Genomic DNA, 14523 nt, shown 5'->3' with positions numbered 1-14523 from the left:
ACCATAAGCAACCAAAGTCAACCCAAGTCCAGCATAGATAAGTTTTGTTAATGATAAATCACTACCTTTTTTAGGATAAGGGAGTCTGATATAATCAACTTGCTTTCAAGTAGAAAGTTAATTGTGCCATATAAGAACCCACTGTTGGCCTCTTTGCTGAAACACTGGATGTTCACCAATGGCAATAGCTAAGTAAGGTTTGTTTAGAGGGAGTCTGTATTTTAGACTCATGCATAACCCCCATTGCTGCCACCACAGCTACGTTCATGGGCCCTTTGTGCACATAATGGAGTGGCTGGGGATAGAGCCTGGTTGACAACTGCTGCATTTGTCTGCCTGATTGTTGACTGCTCTCTTTGTGGTAGGTGTTCTTGATGGGGATTGATGTTAATACAAAGCCTTCATGCTTCGTGCCCATTCCCAAAATACCTATTTTCATTCCACTTTCCCAGACCTTCCTGCCCTGGATTTTGCTTTTCCAAGATACCATTGGCTAGCATTCTTACCATTGGACATTAGATAGGCCAGTAGAAGACGGGACATCTGAAAACTGGCTGATTATGATGTGACTTCACTTAGGAAAAATAAAACATAATTTTTAAAAGTTAAATAAAAAAAAGTTGCCTACCACAACATGTACATCCTTACCATGAAACACTTTTCTCCAATACAAAAAAGATACCAGGTGTACCATCCAAATCTCTTCCAATTTGGTGGATTTTCCCGAGCACTGTCTTTCAGGACATCCTTAACTGGGGCTATAGTTCTGCAGCCTTCTAGAACTATTCTAGAACAGTTTTGTAAACCCATATGTGAACCAGTCCCAAGTTTCTCTCTGTTTTTTATATGGGTCTCAGGAAACCAATCAATAGAAGCATTGGTTGAGGAGGCGTATTAGTGCAATAAAGGTAGGTGTAATGAGAATCCAGAATACCAATTCAAAAAATTGACTTGTGCTTTATAAACCTGCTCAGGCTCTTTCTTGGATGTGTGCAGGGAATTGCTGCTTTGCCCATCCCATCTTGCAATTTCATGGGTCTGATTCTATCTAGCTTATGATGGACAACGACTTCACATTTTTATTTCCCATGGGATAGAGTGTATATATTTGTGGCATATTGCTACATAAAAATACCCCAAAATGTAGTGGCTGCAATTATTTTACCTTCTTTCAAACTATAATTTATTTTAAATCAAACATCTTTACCTCTAAGTAAGGTCATATAGCTGACCCATATGGCTGGAAAGCAATACTGGTCTTATTAGTGCCTCCACATTTCTCCATTCTCATTTATAAGGCACAGGATGTGAAAGATAAAGACATGGGGCTCTCTTGTCCATCAGGTAGTAAGTTATTTGCCATTATGTAGCTAAGTTTAGTTAGATGAGGCAGGGAAGCACACCTCATAGGTGAGGTGTGCTTCTTTAATCCAAGCCAACAGGTTGAATGTTTGTCCTTCCTCTGAGGGTTTCATTTCTGCAAAAATAGCTGCTAACTGCAGGTCATGCAGTAACCCAATGTACTCTTACATTCAGCTGTATCCAGAGCCCAGAAAACCATCAGGGCTAACTAATTCTAAGTAACAGTCTTAAAAGTGACTTCCTAAGGAACTGCTTATACCCATCTGTAAAGTGGCTCAATATCTTAACTGTATTTCCCGTAGTTCTATGTTCTCTTGACCTACAGCATTTCTCATGTATTTTTATAATTGCGCTTATTGTAATTAAAGGTAAAAGAAGACTAGCTTTTCTCTCAAATATTATATCTGCTCAAATCCCTTTGGTTGGAGCTGCTCTTGCTAACCGAAGTATAAAAAACTTAATCTCATTTGTCTCTTGATCGGTTTGCCCTTTTAACTTTGCTACAGTGAACAAGCAACCAAGTGAATAAGGTAACTCTCTGACACTTTGTTATCAACCAACACATTCCTTTTAATCCATTTTCTATTTCCCTAGGCTCCATATCTCTCATCTCTAAATGCCATTAATAAGTTTTCCATCACAGAATACCAAGTTTTCGTTACTTCCAACCAAGGGTGACTAGGTAACCATTTCAGCCATAAAAGTTCATTTTAATCTTTTTTATTTTCTTCCCTCTGTCCTCAAAACCATCTTAGCCACTTCTCTATAGAGTGAGTCAAGGGTATCTTCAGCAATCCCACTTATGACCAACAGCATTAATTTGTCCTTGTGGTAGGAGTTTTTTAAAATGAGTTGGTTATGTAAGTATATTCCAGCCATGTGACCAGCTTCTAGCCTTAAAACCCCATGGATTCCACCGAAACCAGCTGCAACTCAAATCCAAAACATATGTAACACATGTTACATTACTAAACAATACTAACTGGTAATTACCTTTTGTCCCCAAACAATTCACAGACCCATAGTTGCAAAACATGATTTATCTCACTTAGTGCAATGGTCAAGGGTGAATACTATGCTTCTGGCCACTTTGGAGATAAGCATGCAACCAATAAATCCAGTCTGGCTGGCTGAGGTTAACTCATGATGTACACTAAGAGTCGGCAATCTTTTTCTGTGAGGACTTAGATAGTAAATATTTTATTTTATGTTTTTGGGTCACATGGTCTATGTTGCAAATACTAAACTGCTTTAGCAGCATGAAATCAGTCATAGACAATGCAGAAGTAAAGGGGCATGTCTGTGCATCAGTAAGACTTTATGTATAAAACTAGGCAGTGAATCATATTTGGTCCACAGCTTCTAGTTGTTCAATCTCTACTACACACTATTGCTTCTCCTTGTATCTGTACCTTCTCCAAATTCAGCACCCGGTGAGCATCCTAGTAATTGTAATGCTGTAACACAGTTATGCTCACCTTGGAGTTTATCACCTCTCTATTCATACCAGCAAAGCTATCCTTACTTTTAACTGGTGAGAAAACCAGTTCTAAGGACCACTTGTATGCCAACTGTCTTGCTTTGGGGTCTCTGAAAGCAGTAGATAGGACAAGGACATGGGTGAGGATATTTTGTTATATTTGGGATATAATCCCAGGACACAGGAGTGAAGTAATGAAGAAAGTGAGACATGGAAGGAAGAGAAAGAAATATAAGATAACATTATCAAAATATGTGCTGTGGACAATGAGGACCTCAAGAAAAGCATGAAAAATATTTCCTAGAATTGTCACTTAGTGGTCCAAAGAATGGAAGGCTGTAGTCCTTAAATACTAGCTCTCATCCTGTTTATGGACAGTTATTTACTAACTTGAAATTCTGGACTGAATTTGTGCATGGGCTAAGCAGGATCTTCCAGGCTTCTGCAGAGTGTGAGACAGCACTAGGACAGAAAGTGAAAAGATGCATGGTGCACCTGTCAGTACAAGGTGATTCTAAAGGTAGTGCTGAACTAACATCACGGTTTTGGCTGAAATCAGACATGGGCCAGAGGAAGTTACTCATGGTGTTAGAGGTACAGTTAAAGAGTGAGGGAGCACATAGAGGAAAATTTATTTTAGTACTAAGAAAGAATCACCTAAATAAACAGAAGCTTCAGAGTACCAAGAAGAGGACTGGGGTGGTCTCATGCAGAGCAAAAAAGCCACTGGATACTGGACAAACAATCCAAACAAATTCAAGTTTCCAAGTGTCTGTCTCTTACTGCCCATGTCAGAGTTACAACCAATTATGTGGTCTGAAGTTTTCAGTCACTTTAAGACAAAATAGATTTAGAGCAGCTCCTGCCTCTGAGTTCAAAATGAGGAGTGCGCTATTCTCCTCTCCCTGTTTCCATGGAGACACAGATGCTCAGGCAACTGATGCTACTACCCAGAAGGACTCACCTTTACCAGCCCCAAGGGAGCCAGCCCTGAGGGTTCATGCCAGTCTTTCTCCTGCTCTGTTCTCTGGAACTGATTAGCTGCTGCTTACAAAAACCAGAAGGCCCCACCTCTATTTTGTTTTCAGTTGTACTCCCTAAAAGCCTCAGCATAAATATGAGAAGAGATAAAGTGAAATTTAAGAGATAAAGGGAAAGTTAAGTGACTTCTGTTAACACTCTGATGTTCAAACCCAAGATAAAATTTAAAAAATTAACCACGCATTGTAGCATGTACCTGTGGTCTCAGATACACTGGAGGCTGAGGCAGGAGGATCACTTGAGCCCAGGGCTTGAGTCTGCAGTGAGTCCTGTTTGCTCTCCTGCAAACAGCCTGGGTGACAGAGCGAGACCCTGTCTCAAAACAACAACGAAAGAACAAAAATCAAACTCAATAAACAAATAAACAAAAATCATTAAGAATACCAGGTTTTCCTGATTTGGGTTTCCTTTAAATATTCCTTTTTTGCATGATTTTCTGATGGGAGGAAAATAGCAGTAATCATTTTTGTGTGTGCAGACTGTCTCATTTGTTTTTAGCCATTGTCATTTTATTCATTTTGTGCAATAACCATGTGTCCTGTCAAAGTGGAAGATATTTCAAGTCTGTAGTGTAGCTAGTAGGCAGGTGTGCACAGGCGAAGCCACACCTGGTCTGTTTTCTGTGCACTGTGGCCTCAGCCTCACCTTTCCTCCTTCCTGTCTCCCTGCTGCACGCTCCAGGGGTTGCCTTCTTTTTTTTAAATCAATTATACTGAAGTTGGGAAATTCAACCGCAGAAAGTGACAGATGAAAGGAGACAATGGTTGTGTAGGAAGACGGAGAAAATGCTTAATCTGAGGATGAGACAGAGTTTTTTTTTTTTTTTTTTTTGAGGGGGCTAGAGAAAACATAAAGAGGCAGTTACATATTAGTTATGAAGGTGTGCTACAGAAAATAATCTGGTGCTCTTGCTAACTGCCCCTTCACTGTTGCTTGCGAATAGCCAAAAGCTGTATGTTATGGCTTATTGTGTGAAGGTAACTAAGAAAAAGTGTTCCATGACTTTATAGAGTACATCCATGCAGAGTCCATTATTTGAGTTTTTGACATTTAATAACTTTGCTAGAAAAATCTGTAAAAAAGAAAAAAAGAAAGAAAAAAGCATTTGCAAGTGATGAACGTAAGCCCCGTGTATGTTTGTGCAAAAGTCCTGCTTCAGGCACTCTGGTAATGGCCAGCGGGAGGGAGCGCCCGTACTGCCGCACCTCTGATCCCCTTTTGTTGTACTACCCAAACCTAAGTATATACTTTTGATAATAGGTACCTGCTCTTTTACTAAGAGAGAGTCTCTACCTGCAGAAATGTATTTTGAAAACACTTATTTTACACAGCAGTTTTGTATCGATTTAAACCTTTTGTCAATAAAGCACTATTGTTTACATGTTGAAAAAAAAAGAATTAAGATTCTTAGTACAAATTCAAAGTTTAAAAAATGAAAAATTTATATGTTTAACAAAACTGTTCAAAAATTAAGTGAATTGTTACATAGTTAACATAAATTGTTATACACTCATATGTTAACATGTTACCTGCTATTCAACTCATATTTTAAAATTATTTAAGGACACTAAAAATTATCATGCCGTAAAGTCAAGTGTAAAAAAAATGCACATATTGCTGTCTTTGAGTCTTCATTTTAGGTGAGTAAGGTAGTGTATTTTCTTTTCTCTGCAGTCTTTCTTGGCCTTCCTGTTGAGGGCTGTCCAAGAGCACCATGATGAAGTGGAAAGAGATGGTTCACGAGGATGATCACTCACAGAAGACGAAGCCCAAAGCGCTTGCTAATGGATTCCCAACTTATACGCATCAGAGACTGAAGAACTTAAGCATCTTTTCCTTGACATGACCACAAATTAGAGGTGAAGCATGGACGAGGGGTGACTGGCTTTGTCTGGTGAAGGTGTGTCAGAGTTCAGTGGCTGGACGTGATTGGCAATTCATCGTATCTGCTAACAAGTCAAAATGCAGATCTTCGTGAAGACCCTGACTGGCAAGACCATCACCCTGGAGGCGGAGCCTAGTGATACCATCGAAAATGTGAAGGCCAAGATCCAGGATAAGGAAGGCATCCCCTCTCCCCCAGCCCTGACCAGCAGAGGCCCATCTTTGCAGTCAAGCAGCTGGAAGATGGCTGCACTCTTTCTGACTACAACATCCAGAAAGAGTCGACCCTGCACCTGGTCCTGCGTCTGAGTGGGGTGGCTGTTAATTCTTCAGTCTTACAGTCGCAGTGTCCAGTGATGGCAATACTCTGCACTATAGCCATTTGCCCCAACTTAAGTTTAGAAATTACACATTTCAGTAACAGCTGAACCTGTTCAAAATATTAATAAAAGTTTATATTGTAGCATTAAATAATGGTAATAATGGTAGCATTAAAAAAAAAAGCATGGACCAACCTTCAGCTATCTCAGAACCAGGCACTTCTGAAGTGTCTGCTGAGCTTCGCACAGTCTCTGGTGCAGAATGAGTGAGAGTATTTGGGGAAAAAAGTTTGTTCTAAAAATGATGGGAAAATGGAGGAACTGTTCGATATATAGAAACATGAGTAATAAAAGTCTTTCATAACATAGGAATGCAACCAGCAGTAACTAATGTCTTATGGCTCTTTCTAGAGTAATCAAATTTAATGTCCATGGACTTTCACCTTCAAAAGACCAGAGACAGGCTATTTGTAGAACGTAGTCTTGAACAATTTGTTGACATCTTCAAAAAAGAAAAATTATTCTCTAATCAGTAAATGAGTCACTAGAAGGTAAGGAATTCTGATTTTATGAAATAAGAACAGCATCACAGATCTAAGGGGAAACAAAGCCTGCACAAGAGGAAGAAATGAAAGACTATTTGTAAGCTTTGAAAGGAGATTGGATGGAAATTCTGTAATTAGAAGGTTACCATGTGCAGGGAGCTGTGGGGCAGGCAGCATTCAGTGTTGTTTGCCATTCTTGTAGAGATCTGAAATGTATCTCCTTACTTTGGCTTTTTCAGGTTTCTTCTTGGAAGCTCCCACACAGTCTCATGAGCACCTACAGTGACAGGGTTAACTCAGCAGCCCCACACCTTTGAAATTATTGGATTGAAAATCTTTCCTTTAGTTATATCTAGCATCTCTTTAATTCAAAAACAACTCTGGACCTTAGTAGAATTTTTCACAATCATTTTACTCCTAGCTTAGGATTGTTTTGCTCCTGAAAAATCAGAGAATTCCTAGATTCTGTGGATGAGAAATCACTTCACCAGAGACATAATAGGAAACAATCTATTTCTTAAAAAAAATGCAAAGTCTGGGTTGAGCACGGTGACTCCTGCCGGTAATTTCAGCACTCTGGGAGGCCAAAGTGGGAGGATCGCTTGAGCTCAGGAGTTTGAGACCAGCCTGGGCAACATGACAAAACCCTGTCTCTACCAAAAACACAAAAAATCAGCTGGGCATGATAGCATGTCCCTGTAGTCCCATTTACTTAGGAGGTTGAGATGGGAGGATTTCTTAAGGCAGAGGTTGCAGTGAGCCATGATCTGGCCACTACTGTACTCCAGCCTGAGTAACAAAATGAGACCCAGTCTCAAAAAAAAAAAAAGTAAAGAAAAATCTGTCACTTGAAATTTTTGAAGTATCATGATAGACACATTCCTAAGGGAAAGAAAATGGGAAGTTACTATTTATTTATACTAATATTTTAAATATATATTCTCCTAGTGATAGTTTGTTTATAATGATTTGATCAGTGTGGACTCTATTTCATATACTGGCAACATCTTTAGACATCAGCAAGACTCAGCAGTAACATGTTTTTGTGCTGCCCACAAAATGAACATATTTTTTCTCCAGTCATAGTCATCTCCCATCTTTCAACAGAGTTGCTCTGCTATTTACTATAGGTTTGTTTTGAGATAGTTTTCAGTGAAAGGCAGGTAACCATAACTATGGGTATTCTGTCTTGGATCAAATGACCTACGCTTCCTCAAAAATGACATGTTATTCATAATACTGCAGTGTTATTAAGTCATCTATTCTTTCGACAAATAAAGAAGAATTCAGTTCAACTACTGGCTAGCACCAGATGGAGTGGCTGCTACAATAAGATAAACAATCTAGTCATTGCAAGTAACCAAGTACTTAGTCCTCTGAAAAGTTATCTAAATAAATAACTGGTCATCATACATTTTTGTGCAAAATGCTCAGAATTCTTGTTTTTTGTATTCTAGAGTTTATTGTCCTTCATTTATTATTTTCAGTGTTGTCTCTACAATATAACAACAGAAACAAATCCAACACAAAGTGTCAAAAGCGAGCTCTTCATTTAAACAACATGCATGGGACATTTGGTGTCAGTGCCAGCGGGATTCAGGAGATTTTCAATCTGTTCAGGCCAATGATCATTCAAGCCACAGTTTGACTCTATTTACTCATTTATCACAGAAAATTATTCTACAAATAGAGTAAAAATTAAGTGCCTATAATGTGATCATTGCCTTGCCTGGCCCTACAGAAATAGCTCATTATTACTCTCAAAAATAAAGGACATTATGACATGTAACACAATAATTACCACATAGTATATGATCAGTATCTCAAAGAGAAATTCTGATGAAATGCTCTAAGAGGAATGAATAAAGAAGGGAACATTTGAAAAGGGCACTGGACCACGAGTAAGATTCCAGTAGACAGAGAGGGCATTGTGAGTGGGACGTTCACTGAGCAATCAAGAAGCAGGAAAGTGCTCAGCACATTTTGAGACCAGCAAGATGGCTACTTTGGTTTCCATAGGAGAGTAACAGGGATAAGCTAAGGACATATATTAGCTGGTGCCTGCCATCTGGAAAAAGGAAGAGAAGAATCCAAGTAAACCACTAACCATCATAGGAATAGAGAATATGTAAACCAGCATGATGGATTACGTAGAAGGACTCAATCTGGACAAACTTGTGAAGGGGATGAAATTTGTCTTTGATTCTCATATTCTACTCCCTTCAGTGCTGTAATGCATTCTTTAAAAATTTACTTGCATCTCCTTACTTTATAAGAAATCGTAAAATTCTGGTTAACATCTTCACCTGTTATCTCAGAGATGTTCTATGTATTTTAATTAGAATAAAAGTTTATTGATGGAAAAATAGATACCCATAAGACACATGTTTCTGAACATGTATCCACTAACCCTAAAATGAAAGTTGAAAAAGAAAACATAAAACTAAATAAAAATTGTTTAAGAGAATAAGAAGCTTATTAAGGGTAAAACTATAATTTCAAGCATAAATCAGTGCCTAAAGAAAAATTGGGGACAGTATTAATTATCTCGCCCAAGTTTCTAAAATCAGTTACTACATGTAGAATTAAAGCTAGCTCTAACCATTAGCTGAGCCCTTGAACTTTCAGGTAGAATTTATTTTTCTTCCACAGCTATCCAGATCCTGGGAGTAAAACTTGTAATTCTGCAGAACATGAAAAATTCCACTAAGGAAGTAGATTTAAGTGTGTGGTGAGGGGTACTAGAGCATTCACTGCTGGTTGTTTAGGCAATGTCCATTACGAACTCATGTCCCTGTTTGTTTCTTCCATAGAAGCCAGAGTGCCTAAACTTTTTATCTAGCCTCCCTTGCAAATACAGATGACTACATCACATAATTCCGGCCAAAGAGACTGAAGCAGAAGTCTGCTGGGGGACTTTCTGGAAAATATTGGCTTCATTGATAAAAGGGACAGACGTATTTGCCACTGCTGCTTCATGATTTAAGCATGAACCTGATATCTGAAATATTGGCAGCTACAGTGTGAAATTTAAGATCAGGTGAAGAGAATTGCAAAGATGCCAGTTCTGACATTTTGAGCTGGTACATGGTACACCATGTACCATATATTTCCTGTTATGTGAGAAAAATATACCTTTTTTATCTATGCCACAGTTAGCTGGATTTTCTGTTGCTTGTGGCTGAAAGTATCATTAAAAATAAAAGGAAGCTATCAGAATCAGCTGAGAATTTTTCTTTACATATATTTGCTTCAGGGATGGGGTCAGGATCGGGTGGGAGTAAGTTACACAAAACCATGGGATGCAAATCCAATTGCTACAACTCCCGCTCCAGACACATCTCTCTCTGTCTGGGTTAATCTGAGATATGGTAAGAAGTTGTCGTTCAGTTTTTTCAAAATATTTATTTACCAGAGCTTCACATTCTATATTTTCCAGCCCAGGTCAGAAACACCCACTTTATGGTGAAGCACACCTATTGACATTACTCATAAAGAAATTGGGAGAGACAAATAATTATCAAACACCAACTAGGCACAGATACTTTGTTATTAATTTCACATATATGATCTCATAACTTTCATGTGGGGTTTCTATGATATGTTTTGTTACCTTTACCAGATTCTCTCACCACTCTTTTGATAAGAAATGTGAGAGTTAAGACATTAAGTGATCTGCTAGTAAAAGGTAGAACTGAAATTCGAACTCGGGTATACTTATGTTCTTTTTCATGAAATCTCCTTCATAATTTTAAATCTTAATGCTTTAATTATTTATATTCATTTATATAAAGAGGCATGAATTTTAAAACTATGTAAAATCATTTAAAAAGAAGATGGAGGTAGAATTATCTGGGCCCTTGCAGTAGTTTTCATGTAACTCAGCTTCTGAACTTCAGTTCTTACTCCAGGTTTCTTACACAACATAATGTTTTAGTAGCTTTCTATTTCAATATAATCAATATTGGCATTCAGTTTCTTATATTTCAAGTCACAAATGGTTCACTGATCAATTTAATCAAAATTGAAGGAACACGGTGTTGGAAGCGGTCTTTGCAAAATTTGTAATTCATAGAGCTTATTTTCTAGCTTATTTTTGAAATAAGGAATCTGAGTCCAGAGAGTTTTGGTGAAGAGCCAGTTTACAGAGTTATCCAGTCTGTATTAGGGAGGTAGTTTCTAACCCAAGAATTTGGGGTAAACATTCAAACTATGGAACCTCCCAACAAAAAAAAAAGGACCAGATGGCTCTACAACTGAATTCTACCAAGTATGTAAAGAAGAATTAATATGAATACTTCTTAAACTCTTCCAGGAAATAGAGCTAGAGGGGATACTTCCAAACATATTTTACAAGGCCAGCATCATCTTGCTACCTATGCCAGGAATGACATCACAAAAATAAGAGAAGACTACAGGCTAATTTCTCTTATATTGATGTAAAATTTTTCAATAAAATATTAGTAAACCAGATTGAACTATGCATTGTATTAGTCTGTTTTCACACTGCTATAAAGAAATACCTGAGACTGGGTAATTTTTTTTCTTTTTTCTTTTTACTGCACTTTAACTTCTGGAATACATGTGCAGAACATGAAGTTTGTTACATAGGTATACACGTGCCATGGTGGCTGGCTGCATCCATTGCTCCATCATCTACATTAAGTATTTCTTTTAATGCTATCCCTCTTCTAGCCCCCCACTCCCAACAGGCCTTAGTGTGTGATGTTCCCCTCCCTGTGTCCATATGTTCTCGCTGTTCAACTCCCACATATGAGTGAGAACATGCAATGTTTGGTTTTCTGTTCTTGTGTTAATTTGCTGAGAATGATGGTTTCCAGCTGCATCCATGTCCCTGCAAAGGACACGAACTCATCCTTTTTTATGGTTGCTTAGCATTCCATACTGTATATATGCCACATTTTCTTTATCCAGACACTGAGTAATTTATAAGAAAAGAGGTTTAATTGGCTCACAATTCTGCAGGCTGTACAGGAAGCATAGTGGCTATGCTTCAGGGAAGGCCTCATGAAAGTTCCAATCATGGAAGAAGGCAAAAAGGAAGCAAAGCACTTCACAAGATGGGAACAGGAGCAAGAGAGAGAGAGAGAGTGCAGGGAGGGGCTGTTTACTTTTAAATAACCAGGTCTTGTTCTTGTAAGAACTCCCCCAACCCATGACCCAATCACATCCCATCAGGCCCCACCTTCAATATTGGGGATTACATTTCCACCTGAGATTTGGGCGAAAACAAAGATCCAGATCATATCACAAATACAAAAAATTATACATGATGGCCAAATGGGATTTATCCCCAGCATGCAAGGCTTGTTTAACATATGAAAATCAGTCGTTGTGATGTATCACATTTATGGAATGAAATGAAAACCACAGGACCACATCAATCTTTGTAGGAAAAACATTTGGGAAAGTCCTACATCCTTTCTTGATAAAAATTATCAGAAGTTTAGGTATAGAAAGAAAGTTTCTCAGTGTAATAAAGGTTATTTCTTAAAGTCTCACAGCAAATATTATAATTACTGAAGGAAAACAGAAAGTATTTCCACAAAAATTCAGTACAAGACAAGGATGTCCACTCTTGTCACTTCTAGTCAACATACTGCTGGAAGTATTAGCAAGAGCAATCAGACCAAAAAAGGAAACAAAAGGCATTCAAACAAGAAACAAAAAATAAAATTGTCTCTTTTTGTAGATGACATAATTCTATATGTAGAAAACCCTAATCATTCCATAACACACACACAAGTTAGAATTCATAAATGAATTCAGAAAATTATTAAGATATAAAATCAATTTACAAAAATTAGTAGTATTTTTATACACAATAATGACCTTGCTGAAAAATCAATCAATAAAGCAATTCAATTTAAAACATCAAAAAGAATACAGTCATGTGTCACTTAACAATGACAGAATTGTCTTCTTTTTAAAGGATGAGTAGTGTTCTATTGTGTATATTTACCACATATGTTTTATCCATTCATCTGTTGATAGGCACTTAGACTGCTTCCGTTCTTGGCTATTGAAGCATTAAATAATGCTTCAATGAATATGGGAGTGCAGATATCTCTTCAACATAGTGATTTCAATTTGTTTAGATATATGCCCAGAAGTGGGATTGCTGAATCCTATAAGAATTCTATCTATCTTTTTAGACTTGGAACCAACCCAAATGCCCAACAATAATTGACTGGATAAAGAAAATGTGGCACATATACACCATGGAATACTACACAGCCATAAAAAAACAATGAGTTCTTGTCCTTTGTAGGGACATGGATGAAGCTGGAAACCATCATTCTCAGCAAACTGACACAAGGATAGAAAATCAAGCACCACATGTTCTCACTCACAGGTGGGTGTTGAACAATGAGAACACATGGACACAGGGAGGGGAGCATCACACACTAGGGTCTTTTGTGGGGGCTAGGGGAGGGGCAGCTAGGGGTGGGAGGGTGGGAAGGGATAATGTGGGGAGAAATGCCAGATATAGGTGATGGGGGGATGGAGGCAGCAAACCACCTTGCCATGTATGTACCTATGCTACAATCCTGCATGATCTGCACATGTAAACTAGAACTTAAATTACAATTAAAAAAAAGAATTCTATCTTTTTTTTGAGAAACTTTTACACTGTTTTCTGAAATGGCTGTGCTAATTAACATTTTCTCCAATCATGTACAAGGGTTCCCTTTCCTCCACATCTCACCAACACTTGTTATCATTCATATTTTTTGTTAATAGCCATTCTAACAGGTGTGAAGTGATATCTCATTGTGTTTTTAATTTGCGTTTCCTTGATAATTAGTGATATCGAGCATTTTTATATATCTGTTTGTCATATTTATATCTTCTTTTGAGAAGTGTCTACTCATATCCTTTGCCCATTTTTTTTTTTTTTTTTTTTTTTTGAGATGGAGTCTCACTCTTTCACCAGGCTGGAGTGCAATGACGCAATCTCAGCTCACTGCAATCACTGCCTCCCAGGTTCGATCGATTCCCCTGCCTCAGCCTCCAGAGTAGCTGAGACTACAGGCACGTGCCACCATGCCTGGCTAATTTTTTTGTATTTTGGTAAAGACAGGGTTTCACCAGGTTGGCCCGGATAGTCTCATTCTCCTGACCTCATGATCTGCCTGGCTTGGCCTCCCAAAGTGCTGTGATTACAGATGTGAGTCACTGTGCCCAACCTGCAAAGTAAGGGAGGCTCCTCTTCTTCTGTTGGACAAGGGTGAATTTTCCTCATTAAAATAGAAATTAGATAAATACACAATATTTTATCCACTTTATTCTTCATCATAGCCTCAATATCCAGAACAGAAATCAGATTTTCAATAAATATCTGTAGACTGATTTTTTTGTGTCACATGCAGCCACTACTGACATCTTGGAACTCTGAGTCCAAAGGCAAGAAGATGAGTAGAAAAAAAGGTAAAAATATATAACCTGATGTGGCTAAGCTATGGAATTATCCAAGTTAAAATTTGTCCTAACTCCATCTTCCTATTTATATGAGAGAAGAAATTGCTTAATCATCTGATTAATTTTAGTTATTCTAAATTTAGTTGTTCTTACACATTCTTTGAGAAGGTAAAATAATATTATAAATATGAAATGCCTTATATAGGTTAAAAAAGAGTCATTCATACTTAGTGAGGGTAGCTTATGATGATTATCTGTGATCATAAAATACTCTTTCTACCTGAAAAAAATTTTTACAAATTGTACAATTCAAGCATGGAAAAGGGTATAAGAAGTTGTATGGTTTTATTCCTTTGAATTTACAGACTTGTTATAGCAACTCGTGTGTCTAACCTGAAGATAAACAAGCATCAAAAAGCATTAATTAGCTCATCATTGAAACTCTCTT

Source organism: Callithrix jacchus, chromosome 9 (assembly GCF_049354715.1).
Source record: "Callithrix jacchus isolate 240 chromosome 9, calJac240_pri, whole genome shotgun sequence".
Taxonomy (NCBI): domain Eukaryota; kingdom Metazoa; phylum Chordata; class Mammalia; order Primates; family Cebidae; genus Callithrix; species Callithrix jacchus.
Note: the sequence above shows the minus strand (reverse complement) of the source record.